This window comes from Dendrobates tinctorius, unplaced genomic scaffold, assembly GCF_039654945.1.
Source record: "Dendrobates tinctorius isolate UK_male_01 unplaced genomic scaffold, ASM3965494v1 ptg000274l, whole genome shotgun sequence".
NCBI classification, from domain to species: Eukaryota; Metazoa; Chordata; class Amphibia; order Anura; family Dendrobatidae; genus Dendrobates; species Dendrobates tinctorius.
Window position 1 is genome coordinate 624,929 of NW_027361941.1, and position 11,583 is coordinate 636,511.

At 44.9% G+C, this 11,583-nt stretch overlaps 1 pseudogene; it reads left to right on the forward strand.

Annotated features, from left to right (window-relative positions):
- The window catches only part of LOC141072522 (uncharacterized), a 73,656-nt pseudogene extending 62,596 nt beyond the window's left edge, over positions 1-11,060 (forward strand).
- Positions 11,061-11,583: the final 523 nt, after the last annotated feature.

An 11,583-nucleotide genomic window follows, 5' to 3' on the forward strand; every position in this document is an offset into this window, starting at 1 on the left:
ATTATAGCCTATGGATGCGCATATGTGCGCACTGGCATGCTCATGTAAGCGTTTTTTTGCATATGCGTTTTTTTTTTTTAACCATGGAATTTAGGGGTTTGAGTTAGAGTTAGGGTTAGTTAAGGGGGTTTAGGGTTAGGGTCAGGGTTAGGGTTGGGTTTTGGGTCAGGGTTAGGGTTTAGTATGGTTTGGTTAAGGGTTAGGGTCAGGGTTAGGGTCAGGATTAGGGTTAAGTATGGTTTTGTTAAGGGTTAGGGTCAGGGTTAGGGTTAGGGTCAGGGTTAGGGTTAGGGTTAGGGTCAGGGTTAGGGTTAGGGTCAGGGTTAGGGTTAAGTATGGTTTTGTTAAGGATTAGGGTCAGGGTTAGGGTCAGGATTAGGGTTAAGTATGGTTTGGTTAAGGGTTAGGGTCAGGGTTAGGGTTAGGGTTAGGGTTAGGGTCAGGGTTAGGGTTAGGGTTAGGGTCAGGGTTAGGGTTAGGGTCAGGGTTAGGGTTAAGTATGGTTTTGTTAAGGATTAGGGTCAGGGTTAGGGTCAGGATTAGGGTTAAGTATGGTTTTGTTAAGGGTTAGGGTCAGGGTTAGGGTTAGGGTTAGGGTCAGGGTTAGGGTTAGGGTTAGGGTCAGGGTTAGGGTTAAGTATGGTTTTGTTAAGGGTTAGGGTCAGGGTTAGGGTTAGGGTCAGGGTTAGGGTTAGGGTTAGGGTTAGGGTTAGGGTCAGGGTTAGGGTTAGGGTTAGGGTCAGGGTTAGGGTTAGGGTTAGTTAGGGTTTAGGGTTTGGGTTAGGGTTAAGTATGATTTGGTTAAGGGTTAGGGTCAGGGTTAGGGTTAGGGTTAGGGTCAGGGTTAGGGTTAGGGTTAGGGTCAGGGTTAGGGTTAGTAAAGTCAGGGTTTGGGTAGTGTGAGGGGCCACCTAAAAATGTTGGAAAAAAACGCAAACGCGGTAAAAACGCGCTAAAAACGCATACAAACGCATAAAAACGCTGCGTTTTTTTCATGCATGCTCATAAAAATGCTTGAAAAACACGCAGCAGTTGTATGCTTATGTATGCGTTTTTTCAATGCGTTTTTTTGCGGGAAAAACGCGCTGCAAAAAAAAGCAAGTGTGAAACTAGCCTTAGCTCCGCTCCGTACACCTCGTACACACTCGGCTCCGCTCCGTACACCTCGAACACACGCCGCTCCGCTCCGTACACCTCGTACACACACGGCTCCGCTCCGTACACCTCGTACACACAGGGCTCCGCTCCGTACACCTCATACACACACGGCTCTGCTCCATACACCTCGTACACACTCGGCTCTGCTCCGTATACCTCGTACACACGGCTCCACTCCGTACACCTCGTACACACACGGCTCTGCTCCGTACACCTCGTACACACACGGCTCCGCTCCGTACATCTCGTACACACACGGCTCCGCTCCGTACACCTCGTACACACAGGGCTCTGCTCCGTACACCTCGTACACACTCGGCTCTGCTCCGTACACCTTGAACACACTCGGCTCCGCTCCGTACACCTTGTACACACACGGCTCCGCTCCGTACACCTCGTACACCTCGTACACACACGGCTCCGCTCCGTACACCTCGTACACACACGGCTCCGCTCCGTACACCTCGTACACATACGGCTCCGCTCCGTACACCTCGTACACACACGGCTCCGCTCCGTACACCTCGTACACACGCGGCTCCGCTCCGTACACCTCGTACACACACGGCTCCGCTCCGTACACCTCGTACACACGCGGCTCTGCTACATCTACCCTGTAAACCCCTCCTGACCTCACACATAAACTTCCCCTCATCCAGCACCATGACAACCAGCACAGCAGAGTCCTGCCCACACTGAGGCCCCTGATCATGTGACCCCTGACTCCGCCTCTCCTGTGACCTCATCACAGGTCCTGTGTGCACAGAGCAGCTGTAGAAATCTCAGGCCTCGGGGGTCTCACCAGACTTTGCTCTTTTCTTGCAGGGGCCGCAGTGGATTTCATCCTGGATCCATAGAGCTGAATAGAGGAGCGATGTTCCTTCACTCTGATGGTAATTGATGGTGACGTTTGTCCAACGTCCACGTTACCGAGTAAATCCCCCCAGGACTGCAGCCGGTAAAGTCCCCGATATCCACAGGTGTCCCCTCTAATTGGGGGAAAGGGATAGAAAAGCCTCTTATCCCGAGGGGAAACCCTGTACATGGAGACATCGGCCTCAGATCTCTCCTGTCCTGTTCTTCCAGAAAAGCCTCAAACTTCTGTGTGTGACTCAGAGCTGAGATCTAACGGGAGAGAAGATTCCAGTGCGGGGAAGACGGGAAACCTTCATATAGACGGCCGGTGGGGATGGAGGCAGTGACCGACTCTGGCCACATCTGTCTCTAGAGCCGCAGTAGAAGATGAAGATGTCGTCCTCATCATGAAGGAGTTATTTCTCATGTCGCGTGTAATGAATATCTCCTGCAGTATTGCTAATGCCGATTCCAGTGTCGGTAATGAGACGAGAATTAGCGTTATGGAAGATGAGTCTATGAGGAACGTGTTCAGCTGCCGACTCTGAGGAGGAAACTGCTTGTTGTCTGTGGCCTAAATATATAGGTTTTATTAGTAGATGTCAGGGAAGAAAACTAAACCCTGTAAGATAATAAATCTCCTCATATGTTTCCCTTATTATCTCCAGTAATTGTATTATTACACAGGATTCTTATGATGTTACATCGGATCATCTTCTTCTCATTCAGGTCTCTACAATATCGGATCCTCTCAGTGAAGATCTTCTACAGAAGAGAATTTTCCTGATTTACCCATCAAGGATGGATATGGACAGAGACAAGATGGCGGAGAGGATGTTACACCTCACCCTAGAGATCCTCTTCCATCTCACTGGAGAGGTGAGAGATTCTGATGACCTCACATTACATCATTCTTATCTATGGGAATAGCAGATGGACAGAACTGGAGAGGTGAGGACTCTGGGAATGTCTGTAGTGAGATTTATTAATGTGTCTCTCCATAACCAGGATTACACAGTGGTGAAGAAGACCTCTAGTGATCGCTGTCAGGACCCTGTGTCTGAGGGATGGGGAAGACCCCTGAGCCCAATCACGGGGCCTCCACCTCACCCCCTGATCCATGAGGACATCAATGACCAGAAGATCCTAGGACTCATCTACAAGATGATTGAGCTGCTGACTGGAGAGGTGACACTGCTGGGAATGCTGGGACATTATACAGTAACACTATGAAGGGATCGGGGGATGACGGTTCATTGTATGTGTCAGGTTCCTATAAGGTGTCAGGATGTCGCTGTCTATTTCTCCATGGAGGAGTGGGAGTATTTAGAAGGACACAGAGATCTGTACAAGAACGTCATAATGGAGGTTCCCCAGCCCCTCACATCACCAGGTAATAGACAGGACTAAATACACACGGCCTATAATTATCTGTATGTAGAGAATGAATTCAGCCCCTGTATGTGTTTCCTCCAGATCTATCCAGTAAGAGGACAACACCAGAGAGATGTCCCCGTCCTCTTCCTCCACAGGACTGTAACCAAGAAGATCCCAGTGCTCCTCAGGATCATCAGGTAGATGGAGAGAAGGTGTCAGGAGATCTCCCCTATGATGTGTAGACGGCTGTGAAGGTCTTGTGCTCAGTCTTGTTTTATCCACCAGTATTATATGTTTTATACTTGTGTAATGAGAGCGGTGGAGATGGCAGGATTAGAGCTGATCATAGATGGGACTTCTCCATCTGTCGGTGACTTTTACAATATTTGTTTCAGGGTGAAGATCTGACCCATATTAATACTACAGAGACATATGTGAGAGATGATGAGTGGTGTAAAGAGGAGATTCCCACATATAACTACCCAGGTGAGTAGTGACCACTGAATGCAGAGAAGTCACAGATTCCTCTCAGTCACCGGCTGTGGCTGCTTTATCGGTGGTGTAGTCCGGCCGTATTACCATGATCACCATTTTGCCTCTAGATCACAACATTCTCCTCCACCCAAAACTGTTCAAATGACTTTGATACAGGAAGGATATATATCTTTGTACCGTTTTAGCCAGTAGATAAAAGAATATTTAGAATTGAGAGTCCTCAGTGGTTGATACCTTTTAATGGCTAACTGAAAAGGTGGTAGCACAGTGCAAGCTTTCGAGACTCCTCAGGTCTCTTCATCAGGCTAGACTAATGCAACATCTGAAAAATCACATATTTATACACAAAACAGCACAAAAATAACGCAACAGATAAGACAAGTAACATTTAGCAGAATTGTCATAAATATTGGAACAGTTTATAGATTAGGAGTGTGAAGGTTTTATTGCCCTCTGATTGGGGTCTGGTTCTGTGTTGTGTGATGACCACAGAAGGTCTGAAGAGCAAATTCCTTAATTGATGTAAAAAGACATAAATCCAAGCGACACATTCATTCCTGCACTGAGTGTGTCAAAAGTTGTCATAAATTTATACTCCCAGATCCTCCTGTCTCTCTGAGAGTTGAAGTTACCTTTTAATACAAGTAATTTAAGGTCCATCATGCTATGACCGGGGATACAAAAATGTTTTGCCACAGGTAGATCCCTTCTTTTTTCTCTTATTGTGTGGCAATGAGAATTCATCCTTGGTCTCAGTTTTTGCCCTGTCTCCCCCACATACAGACCCCCAGATGGACATTTAGTACAAATAATTAAGTACACCCCATTAGATGTGATGCAGCTGAGAGTACCTGGGATCTTGTAGTCCTGATGTGAGGTGGGGATCTTTATCTTGTCCGTGGTCATTATAGATGGACAGGTTTTACATTTTTTCTGGTTGCAAGGAAAGGTTCCTGCAGCTGTTGGAGAGGACAGGGAGCTTCTGACAATGATGCTTCTTAGATTAGGGGGCTGCCTAAAACACAGTAGTGGGGGGTCTGGAAACATGGATTGTAATCGGGCATCTTTTTGTAGTAAAGGTTGTAATTCCCGTGCCACTCCCTTTAGCACCTCCAGATTTGGGTTGTAGGTGACCACTAGAGGCTCCCGGTTATTCTCTTCTTTAGCTTTGTAATGTGGCAGGTGATTCCTTGATATTCTGGTGGCTCTTGTAATTTGGTTTTCTATTGTTCTTGGATGGTAGCCCTGACTCAAAAAGGACTTTCTGAGGCGACCGAGGTGTTTGTCTCTATCCATGGGGTTGGAACATGCGTTATATGTTATAAATTGTTAACGTATGATATTCCGATCACGCTCAGTAATGCAATACAATGAGTGCGTGGAAAACACCGGACTGCACTCCGATGACATAATGGAGAAGAGTTTGTTCTCCATCTTTTCCTCAGTGTTCTCTGAATCTCTCATCCTAGACAATCGGACCACACTGTGCTGACACTCGGGTCAGATCCTGATCCAAGTGTCAGCTGTGCAGTATAATTGGCCGATTCTCTCAGATCAGAGGATACATATGGCCGTCTGCATTGGCCCTTAGAAATCCATGTAGCCGCACGCTCCGCTCCGAGTGCCGGTGGCAGTGCCGGGTGTTGTTTCTCGCATCACACACCCTAGTGTGACCCCGGCCTTAGAATGATTCTTGTACTCAGCGTTTGCAGGGTGCTGTAGCCTAGTGTTTGTATCTAGGGTATGTGCACACAGTTTTATTTCAGGGGGCAGAGCTGCTTCAGGAAAGTGTCTCCGGTCTTTTACCTGAAGGCGCCATGTCTTTTTGTGCCACCGGCGTCTTTTCTCGATAGTTTCTATTATAGTTGCAGGTGACAGAATGTGCTACTTGTATTAATTGCCTCAGTTTCCAAGCACTGAAGCAGATAAAAGACGTAACAGACGGAGCGGGTACAGCAATGTGGTTTTCCATTGCCGTGCACTAAGTTCATGTTTAGCGGCAGGTTTGTGGCGCTTCTTCAATCCGCCTGACAAAGATGTGTGCACATCCCCTTACCTTGGTTCTGCAGCCACAAAATACAGGCATCCCAGCATGAAAACCATCTGTCCAGTCTCTGCTGCTTCTATAAGGAAGGCAAGGCAGCGATAAACTGGTTAATGAGTCACTACACATGGGCCGGTGATGGGTGCGGCCCCCAGACGGGAACTTTAGTGATTTTCACGTATGAAAAAAACTAAATGAATGAAAATCTTCTCCTATACATTACAGTGTTAATCCGCGCAGAGTGTGCACGGGGGCGATCTATGTGGGGTCTGTGATCGGCGCAGGTTCAGAGACTTGTGGAGGGGATTGTGTCTGTGACAACGATAAAAAACGAAAATGTCTCTGATTTTTATTGGGGAGACACAGTCTGCAAAAACATGAGCCTGTGAGCAGCACCATAGACTATAATGGAAGAGAACTAATGAAAACCACAGAGAGAACATGGACGTGAGAAACGGCCGTCTGACTGAGACTTTCCTGTCATTACTGTGCTCCAGCATGTCCACGACCACCGACCAGCCATATACACGTCAGTCAGTGTCCTCTACAGCTTGTTCACACAGGAGGACGCACTTCTCTGTGCACACAGCGACTGGTAATATGTTCTGTGCACGTAGACTGTCCTGTTCTCAGGAGCGCATGTCCTGCTTACCCCGAGCAATGTGTCACCAAGAACCTTGAGTTTTAAGCCGGCTAAAAATTGTCTCACGTGACTAATAATCATTTTTCCTTCCATCAGGTGATTACTGACCTATTGAAATGAGCCGATAATCAGGAAGCCGCGCTCTTACAATCCCACATTTCATGATTATTGGCTCATCTAAAGTGGCCAGAATTCAGTGGCTGTCAGCTCTGCAGGTCACAACACTAAACGTTGTGATTGTAGGCCGCTGACCTGTATTAGACTATCTAGACAGCAAGATTACAGAGGGTACAAGACGTGGGCCTGTGGTCTTACAAATGCCAGGGCTGAATTTCACTCCCAGTCCGGCCCTGGTTACACGGAAAATAAAGACACAGCCAGAATAAAGCCTTTTATTAGAAATAAAACTAAACAGTTTTCCTTTTCTATTTAAAAATAACAAACACAGTTACACTCACCTAACGCCTATTTCCACCGAAGACCTCGCTCTCCTGTAATAAAAATAAAATACAACAACAATATACCATACCTGTCTGTCGCTCTGTCCCACGCCGTAATCCATGTCTGGGGGATAATTAGTTTTCAACCTGGACGGTGCCACGATGCAACCATGCAGGCAGAGAACCACTGGTGAATGAGCTGCTGCAAGCGCAACATCATTGACCAGCAGTGACATCGTCGAGGTTTCCAGCCAGGCTGAACTGCAGTGACCTCAGGACCGTGGGAAAAACTTATTGATGAGGCCAGCACAGTTCAAGCCGTCACAGCAGATCACCGTGAGAATTCTCTGTGTTATTGTTAAATAAAAAATGAAAACTGTGTTTTGTTTTATTTCTAATAAAAGACTTTATTCTGGCTGTGTCTTTATTTACCATATAACTATAGGATTAGTAATGGAGAGGTGTCTTATAGACACCTCTCCATTACTAAGCCGTGGGCTTGATGTCACCTGTCAATACAAGGGTGACATCAACCCCACAAATATGAACTCCACTTGCCATCACTATAGGGCAAGTGGGAAGAGCCGGGCAAAGCACCAGAATTGGCGCATCTAATAGATGTGCCTTTTCTGGGCAGCTGCGGGCTGTTATTTTTAGGCTGGCCCCTTACAAGCCTGAGAATACCAGCCCCCAGTTGTCAGCTTTAGCAAGGTTTGTTGTCAAAAATGGGGGGACCCCATGCAGTTTTTTAAATTATTTAAATAATTTAAAAAACAGTGTTGGGACCCCTCTATTCTTGATAACCATCCTTGCTGAAGCTGACAGATGAGGGTTGCAGCCCCCAGTTGTGAGTTTTCCAGACTGGTTATAGGAAATACAGGGGAATCCTCGCCAGTTTTTTCATTCATTTACTTAGTTATAGCACAGGCGTCAGGTGAGGAATACTCCCATCATCCGCTCCTGCTGTCACTGTTCTTAGCAGCAGGTGTAGGTTGATGGGAGTAATAGTTCCAAAAGCCGCCACCTGCTGTCATCATTCTGACTTTAATATAACTCTCATCATTCTCTCCGCCGGCAGAGCAGGGGAGAATGATGAGAGCGTCTTCAGCACCCGACACCGGGGAACAGCGATTAATGTAGCGCTTCATCCCTGCTGGCCGTCCATGTAGTACTGATGCTGCACACACGCGGCACACGGTTGTCACGTGTGCCACGAGTATTACACACATGGACATCTCCGGTACCGGAAATATCAGGACGTGTGAAACCGGCCTTATACACAGTTCTCTTTAAATGCCTAATATTTCTTCTTAAAACTCATCTTACAGAAGATATTGGAGCTTAGGATAGTATAGATTGTGAAGTCTCCGAGACCCACATGCTAATTACCCCAGAGAGGTTTCATCACTAGTTACTCATTTATTACTGATGGAGACTGTGGAGTTTGATCATTTCAGTAGTTCCTAATCAGACCCCATTATTAATATCTGACGTGTGTCACTTTATTTGATGGTAACTTTGGAATTCTGCACAAAGGATAATAGAAAACAAATGGATCTTACAAATTATTTTCCAGCTTCGCACTATACCCTACATACGATTGTACTCTACTGTCTGGGCACATGGCAGAGTTCAGAAGGGAAGGAGCGCCATTTAGCTATTTGAATGCAGATCTAGCTGGAATAGTTTGCAGACACAATGTATTGGGAGCACTGTTCATGGTCACCTGGCAGCTCAAAAGATGTCCACCATGAACATGCTTGGCTCTATCTTCTCTGCTTTCCATATCCCAAGGATTGCCTTGCTCATCGCCCTTTAACAACCTCACATGGAATCTGGACTTACACAGGGACCCCTAGGCTTGGACCATGGTGCTACCTGCTATTCTGTGGTGTTAGATGGTGAGAAGAATAGTCAGGTAGCTGGGTCAGAACCAGAAGAACAGAATCAGAAGACACAAGAGTAGTCAGTAAACGGGCCACGGTCACAGCACGAAACAAATACACAAGCCACTAGCTGAGCACAGAGGACTGAACCAGAGGAGAACAGCGCTGTATCTGGCAGATTCCGGCCATGTGCTTTGCGCTTTAGTAGGGTGTGGTACTTTCCAATTGGTTGAAGTAGGGAGCAGATTACTCCAGCTGGACAGCAGGAACAGATCCCAGATGAGATTGGTCACACCATATGCAGAAGACCTAATATAACTAAATGACAAAAAACCAGAATAGTCGAAATCCCCATAAAGTGATTCCATTTTATAAATTAATTCACTGAGGGTTATAATCCTTAGGAGGAGTGAAGATTTTGACTCCACAGCCACTTTCTGGAAATTAACACGCAGTGGATGTTGGAGAGTGAAGATTACACATTTGCCATTTTCTTACCCAGCACATAGTGCCCAGATTGTGCTCCAGGAGACACCGCAAATTAAGTGGGTTCTTCTCACTATAATATTGCTAAATACAGGGATCCTAAATGTTGTTTGCGCACACTGCAAGACTCCGAAGAGAGAGCGGATTTTGCTGGATTGGTTTGTAGAAACCTTGTTGCTTTTCAACAGCCTTTGAGCCACTAATAGTGCGGGAACCTCTGTTTTTCCATTGACAGATGATGGACCTGAGTGGGGACTTGTTTTGGTGAGATGGGAATTGGTATTTTTTTTGCCTATAGAACATTGATTAGTTTCTTTTTATTCGATATTTGGGAGGCAGAATGAACAAACAGTTGAACACCACACACTACTGGTTCATCCAACAAGGTTTTCTATTAGACTGTGAACTGTCATTGTCTTGGTAAATAATTTAAGTTTTTAACATAGCTTGCCATTTTTATGGACAGTTTAAGTAGAAATGTTCAAAAATATAAAACTTAAGGATATTTTATTAAAATTTTCTTTTATCTTAGCAGATGAGTGTACCAGGAGATCAGAGGGACAGCTGACGTCTTCAATTTTTAAACCTGATGATCTTGAGATGCTACAAAATACAACTGAAGTGAATGCTATTACTCCAGATATACCATCATCCATTCACAGCAAAGATCTGTCATCTGATCCTATGAAACAGGTCCCATCTTCTGATTCATTACCGATTACTAAGGAAAATCAAAGTCACAAAAGAGGCATTAAAAAACAAACTGCTACTAAAGCAAAGAAGTCATTTTCATGTTCAGAATGTGGGAAATATTTTGCACGGAAATCACATTTTGTTTCCCACCAGAGAACGCACACAGGGGAGAAGCCTTTTTCATGTTCAGAATGTGGGAAATATTTTAGCAATAAATCAGACTGTCTTAAGCACCAGAGAACTCACACAGGGGAGAAGCCATTTCCCTGTTCAGAATGTGGGAAATGTTTTGCACAGATATCACAATTTGTTACCCACAAAAGAACTCACACAGGGGAGAAGCCTTATCCCTGTTCAGAATGTGGGAAATGCTTTAACCAGAAATGTCATCTTGTTAATCACCAGAGAACTCACACAGGGGAGAAGCCTTTTACCTGTTCAGAATGTGGGAAATGTTTTAACCAGAAATCAGATTTGGTTAATCACCATAGAACTCACACAGGGGAGAAGCCATTTTCTTGTTCAGAATGTGGGAAATGTTTTAACTGGAAATCAGATTTGGTTCATCACCATAGAACTCACACAGGGGAGAAGCCATTTTCCTGCTCAGAATGTGGGAAATGTTTTAACTGTAAATCATATTTGTTTAAGCACCAAAGAACTCACACAGGGGAGAAGCTTTTTAACTGTTCAGAATGTGGGAAATGTTTTGTGAAGAAATCATCTCTTATTAGTCACCAAAAAACTCACACAGGGGAGAATCCTGTATCATATTCTTAATGTGGGAAATGTTTTCTACCAAAATCAACTCTTAATAAACATCAGGGAAGTCATACGGGGAGAAGCTTTTTTCATGTTCAAAATGTTAGAAATATTTTAACTCAAAATTGTATGTTCTTAAAGGTGTTGACCACTACGAGGACAACCCCTTGTCATTTCTCATGTTTGGCCATGTTAAAATAAAAGCACTCATTGTACGAGAATGATCAGTACTAAATATATTGAACAGCCATGTCGGACTGAGCTGCCATCTTGGAAAAACTTTCGCTAACTAACTTTGCAGCTAATGAGATGACTTTATGGGAGTTCTAGCCAGAATGGAGACATAAAATGACATCAGAGCCATTAGCAGGTATGGTTGGCATACACAAGGGTTAATAGGAGGAGCTGCAGGGCATTGTGAGAGTAAATAATGGTAGTAAGTAGTGTCTGTGATGAGGACAATACAGTAGTCAATATGTGAAGAGTTATGTGAGTAATGACATTAGATAAAAGGGACATGGGGATTTATGGACTGTAATGGGGTTTGGTGAAATACTAAATATTGTCATTTTGTATTATCACTTTCTTTAGTATTCTAGAATACATGTCTTTCCCTGCAGTATGAGGTTATCATGTATACACCTTTTGCCGCTTTTCGTAGTTCGTTTGTCTAACCATATATATAAAAAGCCCAAATGAGGTCCTCCATATATTCAGAAGTAGAAGTCAACAACATGGCCTACA